At 44.6% G+C, this 12,083-nt stretch overlaps 1 protein-coding gene across 2 annotated transcripts in view; it reads right to left on the bottom strand.

Annotated features, from left to right (window-relative positions):
- The window catches only part of USP7 (ubiquitin specific peptidase 7), a 1,511,465-nt gene that overhangs the window by 1,404,128 nt on the left and 95,254 nt on the right, over window positions 1-12,083 (bottom strand). The gene's annotated exons all lie outside the window — the stretch shown is intronic.

The raw sequence follows: 12,083 nt of genomic DNA on the forward strand, positions 1-12,083 counted from the left end.
ATAGTTCATGTACAAAGTGACAACTGCTTTTGTGTGAATTCATGGATTTTTATGCAATTTTAATTAAAGAAATATATTTTTATACATTTTTTAGTTTGTGTTAATAATTTGTGCTTACCCTTCAGTTTGGGTTTTGGAAAGTGTTCTTTTCCTTCATTTTGTGTTTATATGGTGGCATATGCTATTAAGAATTGCTCCAGAGGGAACTTCTGTTTGATAGCCTAGAGGAAGTAAAATAATCACCAAAAATCATATAGGCAAAAAAGGAGGTGGCCTAGCAGTCATGTTCAGGCAAACATTACCTATCACTAACGTTGAAAAACGTCTCCATAAATAATTGAGGCTCTTTTCACCATGTAACCCTACACCATCTTACAGACCACCTAGAAAAGGAACATTCCCAGACACGCTTATAATAATTGTTTTATTTATTTATTTTTAATAGGCCTCCTGGTCTGTGATCCATCAGTTCTCTTGTCCTATTACTGGGAAGGTGATTTTACTCCATTTTGTCAGTTGCTGGATTCTTTGTCAGTTCCATATAGTGTTTTTTGTTCTATTGGAATTTCATGCATTCCGAGCAGTACATCATTTTGGGCATAATCACTATTCCTCCACCTTTGTCTGAACGTTTATTACAACTGTTCTTCCTGAGTTCTTGTAGGGCTTCCCTTTCAACTTTGGACAGATTCCGGAATGGGGGCCAATGTGTATGTCTCAGGGGTTCAAGACCTATATTGATCACCTGCTCGAAAGCTGCCACCTGTGGTAGTTGTTGAACTGGCGGTGTGAAGGTGGATTTTTTTTCGAAGACCAGTGTTAGCGCCTTCCGCATCAGCCCTGTCCCCCTGATTATATTAGCGAAGAAAGCTTGTAGTTCTATTTTCGAAATAACTGCCATTTCAATTTTAAGTTGGAAAAAAACATCTTTTGGAGGTTGGTACAAAACCCAGGCCTTTATTAAGGACCTGTCTCGGTTTCTGACACGGGTGTCTGGGTAAGATTTACAACATTGTCTTACTTCTTGCTTGTCTCTGGTTGAGGTTCCCCCTGTGTTTAATTTTCGCATCTATTTCTTGGTGTTTCCAGGCCACCATTTGTTCCCTATTTCTGCCCCTCACCCATCTGTAGCCTCTCTAAAAAAAGTTGTAATTGCTTGAATTCAACTTCGTTGTGGTATATATTCCTGGAGGCACGAATTGTAAAGTGGGCTATTTGTCAAAACTACCTGTGGTTAACTAAGGGTAATCTAATGATCAAGAAGAAATTGGAGTGCATAATAGCAATAGAGGATCATGTGGTTTGTGGCAGAGTGCAGGAATGGTATGATGCAGTTAATAAGGATGTTGAGCTCATGGATGTAATGAAATGTGTTGGAAGGCTGGCCTAAAGAAAAACAGTTGAATTCTTTACATCCATATTGGAAGGTGGCAGGTGAATTGTCCATTGAGAGTGGTGTTCTGGTTAGAGGAGAAAAATAGATTTCTCTAGGAAATTCTAGAAAAAGGGTTATTGAAACAGCACATGCTGGTCATTTGAGTATGACTGCTACCAAAAGACTCATCAGAACACGATACTGGTGGCTATCCATGAACAGAGAAGTTGAGGTTGTTAGGGATTGTGCTCAGTGTTGTATCAGTGATGATCATTTGCTGACTTCAGTTCCTGAACATAGGGTGGTGTTGTCTGGATAGTATTTGGAAAAAAGTATCAGTTGATTTTCTGGGCCCTTTTCATGTTCTCACTGTACAGATGAGATATTTCATTCTATTGATGGACCAGTTATCAAGATGGGTTGAAGTCAAAGGTGTGGCCGAGCCCAACACGGCTAGTTCTGATAGGAGGCATTTTATTGAGGATTGCCAGCAGAGGTTTTATCGGATAATGGGGTGCACTTCACTGCTACATCCATGCACAGAAGTGTGTTTCTAAAAATAGCGTTAAACAGGTTTGTACACCATTGTATCATCCTAAATTTAATGGAAAAGTTGAACAATTTAACAAAGTGTTGGTAGAGTGCATTTGTGTCTGGATTGGACGGATTCTATTTGGGGGCCCGTTTGAGCATAACGCACTACTCTGCACTCTGTTACGGGTCAGTTACCTTTTGAATTGATGAGGAAGAAGTGTCCTCTCTGTCTATGTCCAGATTGGATCTAGAGTGTGATTAGCAAGGATGTGGATGTAAAAATATTGGCTGAAAAAGCCAAAGCAGCAGGTTATGAGGCTTGTAGGATTAAGGTGAATGAAATGGAGATTAAGAGGAAACACAAAATTGCTGGTGAGGTACAGGTTGGTGATTGGGTTTGTGTCAAAGACACTTTACTATTGAGAAAGGGTTTGTCCCAATTGAGAGAACCCATTCAGGCAAAACATTTGTGGAAATACCATACAGAATGCAAATGGACAATGGTGGAACTTGTCCCGTGTGGCGAGGGTAGATAAGAACATTGTGGTGGTTGCTGGTGAGAACTTAGCTTGGAACGAAACTGGAGGATCCAAGAGTGCTTCCAGAATGAGCAAGGATCTGGTTGTTATACCTTGGAGGAGTTCTCACGTCAAATTTCAAAGGAGGTATTGACTAAGGGGTGGTGTTAGTCGTTTTGTGTGTGTTCCCCTTTGTTGTGGGTGTTTAAATGTTGAATGTTTGTTTAGGGAAAGATATGTGGTGTAGTCTGGTTTGGTGTGCAGTTGACCGTGTGGATGACATGCTGTGGTTCTAGAGCGTTGGGGGAGTTGCGAGGGAGAGAAAGGTGGGAGAGGCAGTGGGTATCAGTGGACTTGCTTCTGGGCTCTTTATGAATGTATCTTATGCATGTATCAAATGCCTGTCTTAGAGACCTTTAAAAAAAAAAAAAAAAGGCATTCTATAATCAAGATTAATGTCTTTGTGATACCTATTTTACAGTGTACTATCTAAATACCAATAAAAAATTTTTTTAAAATAGCAAATTGGATATATTGACAGGAGCTAGGTTTGCTATTCAAAATGTGTCCATTGAATATCTGAGAAAAAATAAGGTAATCAACAGTATATGAAGCAACTGTGTAGTTATACCATTTGTTGGCGTTTAGGAATATGGCAAATGTTAAATATGTATATGAGAATATATAAACGTACTGTGATTTTACTTTGCACTGAGAGCAAGCACTACAGTGCCTTTGCTTGTCTTTTAGTCTCTTTGGTGAAGAATACATTGCTGAATATCACTGAACAGAACACACTGTTCATCTGTTACTGGACCACATAATATGGATCTTAAAAGGTCTTCAAATTATTGGGATGGAAAATGCCTAAACATTGGGTACTAAGGCACACAATGCTCATTATCAGATACTAGGCCAGTTTAGGCCTATTCGCAGATAGGCCACATAATCCCTGTACATCCAGGTACTGGTTCTGTTATTGCTAGTCTTTAAGCTACCGGGTCACATGGTGCATCCCGGTTAATACTAGAGCTTATCCTTCCATGACATACTTTTCTAGGATATACAATAGTTTTTTTGTTTTTTTTTTAACTGTGGCAATGGTACTGGGAGTCTGCAAAACAGTGAGTCACATTCTGACTTCCACTGGATCATACAATAGCTCCCCATCACAAACTGGTCTTCATAACGTCTTCCATAAATCAGTGGTTCACATGATTCCTGCTGACTAGTTCCTGGGGCACTGAATGATTGGACAATCTTAACTAGGGCGCTATAGTCCCATATTCTACATCTCCGCCTTCCACAAACTCTTAATTCTGCTCCCTTGTTCTCACGCTTTCACACAAACATCACTGGTAACTCCACCTCACTATAATTCTCGTTTGTTCTCCTTAATGCTCACTCTTCCCTTGCACTTCCCTTCAGGTTACTTCTGTTCACTTGTTTTCTCAAACTTTCACTACCTATTTCTACCATCTCTCCATTGTTTATTTCAGATCTACCTTCTACTCCCACTGACTCGCACACAGACACTATTGCTATTTTTGCCTCTTATTTTTCATAGCTTGGAATGAACGATTCAAATCAGAGAACCTGTGGGTCGTGGCTGAATTATAATTTCCTGGAGGCCATGACCAAGTTGACCGATTGTCTGCTTGATTTCAGAAGTGAAAAAAATCAGGAGCTTGATATTTCCTACCTCTCATATTTAGACAATGCAAAACAAAATATACCATCTGTATGGGAAGGGTGACGGAGGCAGAGCAGTGCCAACCTTGCACATATAGCAATCTCAAGTTGAGCAACCATTCTGCTTTCTTCAGTGTCCTGCAGAATTGTGTACAAATCCTATCCCTGCAGTGCTCACAAGACATCTTACTGCTCTGAGGGAGAAGTGGGGCTGGAGAAGGGACACGTCAAGGAATAAATACCATACTTGCTGGCCTCCTTTAAGGCTTTGGGGCCTCCTGCCCTCCCCTGCTGATTTACGGCAGAGCTTCACCGCATGTGTTCACATTCATCTTAATCGTCTAAAAATAAAACGAACCAGCATTGGCAAAGCCAATAGTTCTCGTCCATGGTGGGTAATCGGATGGGTGTGGCTAAGGTGGTGGGGGCGGACAACAGGATGGTTAAAAAAATAAAGCTGCTTCATAGTGCTCATTTCCCCTTCGGTCGGGATTATCTAACAACAAAAATAAATTCCAAAAGGATCTGTCTAAAGTCCCACATGAGTGTATCCATACGCTAAGGCAGACTATGTACAAAGAGACATTGAGTCCTCTATCTAGTCTGACAGCAAGGGCTCCACAGGGACAGATGGTTCCTCCAGCAGATCACCCTGACAAGGTGAGTAAGAGGGAGGAGGAATTTCCGAATGAATCAGGAGGGTACAGGGACCATACATGGGAAACAATCTCCCTTGCAAGTCAGGCAATTTTTATTTTTTTATTTTAAACGTTGTGCCCTTTTAGAATGTGCCCCAAAGGACAATTGTCCGTTTGAAGACAAAATGATCTTCCCCACAAATATGGCTTTAATTTTCTACACTCCAAGTGCAGGCCAACGTCTTTAACTATCTGGTCTCCACATCAGATAATCTTCTTGACGCAATAGCTACGTTAGATTCCTGTGCTCCACCACTCGGCGAAAATAATGCTCCAATTCCATACACACTTGCATCGACTAACAAAAGTCCTGCGGTCAGCCACATATGGTTGTAGCATAGGTGCTGAAACCATTAATTCTTTGATCATATCAAAATTTCTTTGACAAATGTTTGACCAAGTGAAATCTGTATTCTTCTTCAGCAAGTATCTAAAGCACTCCGTTAAATCAGATTAATTCCAGATGAATATTAAATAGAACTCACATTCCTAGGAAAGACCTATGTTGATCCTTGTACTCGGAATGCAGAGTCTTTACAATAGTCTTAACCAAGCCTGATTTTGGTTTGAGCCCTTCAGAAGAAAAAATAGGACCAGGGTATTCTCTCTCATTGACCGCAAAGACAGTTGGTTTTCCTTGAAGTAACACCATTCTCACGTGATTAATTCAATACACTTCTGAGAGTGCCTTGTCAATCTTCTGAAATACAGAAGCAGCAGAGGCCAGGCCAAATGACATCCTACAAAACTGTAAAGTACCATCAGGCGTGTCATAGGCCGTAAGAGGATGTGAATCAGCCTGTAATACCACCTATGGTAGGCTGCTTTCAAATCCAACTTAGTATACCACTAGGCCTGTTCAACCCACTGATCAAATCCTTTATACGTGGCAACGGAACATTTTCTGCCCGGATGGCACTTTTTACACTTAAGTCAAAACAAAGCTGTAGCTCACCGGAGCTCTTAGTTAAAACTAAAGATAACCATAAGGAGGCATCTATCAGTTCAAGAATATCATCTTGCTGCATTTTTGTCAAAATGTTTGTTAAATCACCACTCACACTAAGAGAAACATTACATAATTTGTGCTATATAATGGGTACACATCCATTTTAACTTTAATGACATGTTTGAAATTCTTAATTTGACTTCCCTCATCTGTAAATACTTTAGGATATTCTGAAATCCAATGTACAGCTTTCTTTGAAAGTACACCCTGATATCATACCATCACTCAAGCATTACAGGTGGGTCTCAACCTGGTCTTATGACCATTCCAAAGTCAGCTTGGTGTCACCATCCCAATACATTGATAGCTTTTTCTGTTACGTAAACCTTTGCCTTGATGGTTTTTTTGGAGAACGAAACGCATGTCCAAAAATACCCCTGCAAATGCAAACTACTACCTTCAAAAATTGTAGTGACTACAACAGGAGGCAACACCCAATTGAACCATGTTTTATTATATTTGGAGACATCAAAAATGGTTATTCTAGCTCCTGAATCAAACAACACCCACCCACCCACAGAGCCACCCACCCACAGAGCCACCCACCCACAGAGCCACCCACCCACAGAGCCACCCACTCACAGAGCCACCCCCACCCCGCCACCCCCACCCCGCCACCCCCACCCCGCCACACACACACCGCCACACACACCCCGCCACACACACACACAGAGCCACCTACACACCGCCACCCCCACACACACACACAGAGCCACCTACACACCGCCACCCCCACACACACACACAGAGCCACCTACACACCGCCACCCCCACACACACACACAGAGCCACCTACACACCGCCACCCCCACACACACAGAGCCACCTACACACACACACAGAGCCACCTACACACACACACACAGAGCCACCTACACACACACACAGAGCCACCTACACACACACACAGAGCCACCTACACACACACACACAGAGCCACCTACACACACACACAGAGCCACCTACACACACACACAGAGCCACCTACACACACACAGAGCCACCTACACACACACAGAGCCACCTACACACACACAGAGCCACCTACACACACACACAGAGCCACCTACACACACACAGAGCCACCTACACACACACACACAGAGCCACACACACACAGAGCCACCTACACACACACACAGAGCCACACACACACAGAGCCACCTACACACACACACAGAGCCACCTACACACACACACAGAGCCACCTACACACCGCCACCCCCACCCCGCCACCCCCACCTACACACACACACACAGAGCCACCTACACACCGCCACCCCCACCCCGCCACCCCCACCTACACACACTCACACCGCCACCTACACACCGCCACCCCCACCCCGCCACCCCCACCTACACACACTCACACCGCCACCTACACACCGCCACCCCCACCCCGCCACCCCCACCTACACACACTCACACCGCCACCTACACACCGCCACCCCCACCCCGCCACCCCCACCTACACTCACAGAGGCACCTACACTCACAGAGGCACCTACACTCACAGAGGCACCTACACTCACAGAGGCACCTACACTCACAGAGGCACCTACACTCACAGAGGCACCTACACTCACAGAGGCACCTACACTCACAGAGGCACCTACACTCACAGAGGCACCTACACTCACAGAGGCACCTACACTCACAGAGGCACCTACACTCACAGAGGCACCTACACACAGAGGCACCTACACTCACAGAGGCACCTACACTCACAGAGGCACCTACACACAGAGGCACCTACACTCACAGAGGCACCTACACTCACAGAGGCACCTACACTCACAGAGGCACCTACACTCACAGAGGCACCTACACTCACAGAGGCACCTACACTCACAGAGGCACCTACACACACAGGCACCTACACACACAGGCACCTACACTCACAGGCACCTACACTCACAGGCACCTACACTCACAGGCACCTACACTCACAGTTACCCCCACACTCACAGGCACCTACACTCACAGGCACCTACAGGCACCTACACTCACAGGCACCTACACTCACATAGAGCAACCTACACACAGTTACCCCCACACAGAGCCACACACACGCCTCCCACCCACACAGAGCCAGTTATGGGGCTCTTTGTGCTATTATTGCAAGCTCTTCAATAAAAAGAATACAAAAAAAAAAGATATCTACTATCATTAGCATACAGGGCAACGATTAACGAGGAGGCTTTTGGGGTGCAAGGTAGCTCCACAAGGGGATGTCTCCTAATATGAAAGAAGTCCAGAGGGCATCAATTGCAGAAATATGCAGGGCAGCCACCTGGTATACGTCATGTAGCTTTATTAACATTTACAGGATAATACAGGATTTGGAACTTAAAGATGTTTTTGGTCCCAATGTTCTTGCCTTTACCAAGTATTAAGGACAGTCTTATTTTTATTGTGTGGCATCCAATAAGTGTAACGATTGGAAACAACTGAATCAATAAAGTTGTTCACCCAGTCATGCTTTGTATAGATAATAAAGAATTTCAACATGCAACCTTAAGCTTCCTGGATTTTTGCTTTCCTATATCTCATTTTGTCATGGAGGGAAGCACGAGGTGGTAATGCCACAATTACTTACTGGTAATTTATTTACTCCGAGCCCTGCTTCCTCACTTCCATCCATTTCCCTTCCTCCCACCCAGTCCATTCTGGGGCAACTGGTAAAGTGGCATCTTATGCCTTGGTATTAACAGGACAAGATAAGGGGGTGACTTTATTATGCAAAACGATGCTGGGATTGTGTCTATAGAGGCATACCTGCCTCATTCTGTAATAGATGGGAGCAAGACAGAAGAATACATTTAGCCAAGGCTTTAAGTGAGATGAAAAACCTGAGGGGTCTCTCAAAGGTGCATGGACGATGTAATTAAGGATGTGGCTTTAAAACATGCAAGCTAAAAATCTGTGGTTAGCATAGTGTGTCGCCCCCGACTGGTATTAAGCTGCTCCTGTCATTACATCCAGATATAATACAAAAGTAACATTACACCTACAAGAAGTCTCACGGTTGGCTTTGTCAATGGTACTTAGTTGCAGGAGATAAATAAGCAACAACTACGGCTTCACTGTAAATAATCAGGGCCACTGGAATTATGAGATTGTGCGGCTGTGGCGATTTTCGCATTATGGGTCTGCAGCTGTTTGCCACATAATCAACTGCTGTAAAATCTGCAGATTTTTTTATTGTTTCTAGCTGAAACGGTTCAAAAGCTACTAAAAGGTGCAGTGGACACATGTCAGAAGGCCCATTGCAAAGCGGGACTGGTCACCTGTTGCTTATTGCTGTAATTGATTATTAAATTGATACTATGATGTGCAACCAATGCACAGGTAGTAACTAACAAGTGTAATAACAAAATACCATTACAAAATATGCCGCATAATTGGATTTTTCTTTGCGCATAATTTACTCAACCCTGCCACATAATTATGCCCTCCGCTGTCGCATAGGTCCAGTGGCCCTGTATATAACATTGAAAATGGTTCCGACTGACATGATGAAATTGTTAAAGATCTATAACGAGTCTGGTTGAAGTTGCATTAACGGCAATGAAGGATAGTACTACTGCAGAGGTAAGATTTGTTTTCACCCCGTGGTGGGAGCAAATATGGAGAGCACGATAGGGACTCTTCTCACCACCTGCTTTTCAGAACTGCTGGTAATGAGCACCGGCAGGACCCGGCCCACTTAAGTCTCTGCATTTAGCGGTTAGTAATTGAGGCATGTCCGCACAATAGTTTGACCCGTCCCTTTCCTGCTCCACTGTTACTGGTTGCTGTCCACTGCTCCCATGCTCTGGTCATTTGCATCAGTTGCTTATGTTATTTGGGACTACCAAACATATTGGTATTAATAGAACACCTTCGGTTTATAAACAGGCAAACATTGGGATGGGTCACGACAGGGGAGACGGCAACACGTTTCATAATGATGTCATGCCCAAAGGCCCACAAACTGGTTCGGTTTGTCCAGTTTCGCAACCACGTTCACAGGCATATGAACACTTGTGATGATGCCAGAAGGCAAGTGGCGCAGAGATGAGAACAAGTCTTTAAGTTCCAATTATTCACATTGGTCACTTGACAACATCCCCAATCAACACCACAATGTCAGGGCAGGGTGCCAGAGGCCCAGTTGGTACCAATAATACACTCAACGCCTCGTCTTTGGTAGTAAGCGCTATATAAATGCAAGTGAAACACAGGTAAGGCTGCGGTCACAGAGATGCAACAGTAGGCCCACCCCTCGCTCACCTGTAAGGCAGTGTCCTTCTGTAGCAGCTGCTCCTTGGCCGATCCGTAGTCAGACAGCTTCTCCCGCAGCTCGGCGTGCATGGGCCCCGCCAGCAAAGCCTCGCTGAGGCAGATGTCATGCTGGCTGAGCAAGGTCAGTTTGTCCGGCCGGTAGAAGGTGGCGAGGCCCCGGCTAAGCCTCCTGCTGCCGGGTCGCCCCTTTACTGATGTCACGTCGCCTAGGCCACCGGATTTAAACCTATTATAGAACGTTTTGGATTAAAAAAAAAAATGTAATGAGTTGCCGACTGCTCTTTTCTCAGTCTAATTATTCCTGCACGCACTCGGTAATTTAGAGGGGCGGCCCCTGAGGTTGTTGGTTTCTTTGTGTGTTTTGCTTTTTCCTTTCCATCTTAACCACAATACACACATTTTTCGTCTTGGCCGGTTTTCTTCTTTCATAAAGAAGCAGGCAAGGTGGCACTTGGGAGGCTAAACTCAGGCGAGGTGGTTGATGGGGTACATACAAGATGCACATGGTACTGGCAGCGTACTGCCTTCGGCTACCTCTCAGCGTTATCCTGACAATGCAAAAACGTGTGACAAACGGCGGGGGGGGTCGTCCAGGAAGAACCCAATCCAGAGTGCCGCGAGAGAGTGAGAGGGGGCGGCTGCGGGGGAAAAAACTTAATGGAAAGAAAAACTGCCCAGGGAGGTTCCGGAGCGCCCTGCAGCCGCACTTTATTTCCGCACACCCATTAGGCGGCCGACGTACAAGCATGACCGGAAGGTAAGTGCATGCCTTGCACGCAGCCCACCCCTCCGCGGGAGGCTCTCGCGCGCAGTACTTTATAGATTTTTGTGCCTTACAAGTCTTATGTCCTTTCTTCCCCTATTCTAAAGGTTGGATTTGATAAAACTGAAATTGACGGAACTGAATTAGATCGAATATTCCAATTTTGCATTTGTGCAGAGCTGAATGCCTCTAGGCGCTTCGGCCGGTTTCAAAGTGAAAAAATACACCTTAAAAGTACTGATCAAAGAAAAATAGATCGTTTTAGATGTCGGAGGAGGTGTTCGGCTGAAGGTGTGTTAAGTAGTAGCACAGGGTAGTCAGGTTAGCAGATTTTACTAGCGGTTGCGGGAGTTGGTTGATATCGTTTCCCTACTCTGAGATGGGGGCGGGAACACGCTGAGCAGAGAGGAAAACTTGGAGGGTCCGTCTTTCTCCGAGGTCAAGCAGAAATGCCTCGGAGAAAGGCAACGGCGTTTTCAGATTCGGGGGCATGTTTTTTCTTTCTCTCCTCTTGCCATTGGCTGGAATGTTTACATTCCAGAGGAGAGAAAGAAATGTTTACATTCTAGAGGAGAGAAAGAATCGAAAAAACACGCCCCCGAATCTGAAAAGGACGGGGCTTGTTTGGAGAGACAAACCTCTGCTCCAATGGCTGATCAGCATTTAAGAGGCCAGCCAATGGAGAAGAGGAGAGGAGAGGCGGGTTCAAGCCCCTCTTCTCCAAATCATTAAATCTCGCGAGCGAGACTGCGCAAGCGCAGCGTTCGCTAACCGAGACCTAAAAAAAAAAAAAAAAATACAGGAAGGTAAAACATTCTGGGATAATCCTGCAAAAGGGGCAAAGTCTAACAGTTATGAAAGTCATCAGGTTCCCGATTCTGTACTGGTTGAATCTGCACGCCTCTCAAATTACCTCTACTACTGGTACAACGTCTCCCAGCCCTACAAACCCTACCAAAATGCTGCAGTCTATTGCATTTCCAACTATTTTGTGACGCAGCCGGACAATTTTTAAAAGACCACACATGGTATTGTAAACCACACCTGAAGCTGTGAGTTTTGGACATACCTTGCCCATTTGTGAAGTCATGAGACAACTGTGGACTGTTAAACTGCTGACTTTTATTGATATGACCTTTACTAGTACTCTGAATTACATTGGCAATTTGTTGAGTATTAGGGTCCAATCATTTTGAATCTTCATAGG

This window comes from Triturus cristatus, chromosome 10 (assembly GCF_964204655.1).
Source record: "Triturus cristatus chromosome 10, aTriCri1.1, whole genome shotgun sequence".
Lineage (NCBI taxonomy): Eukaryota > Metazoa > Chordata > Amphibia > Caudata > Salamandridae > Triturus > Triturus cristatus.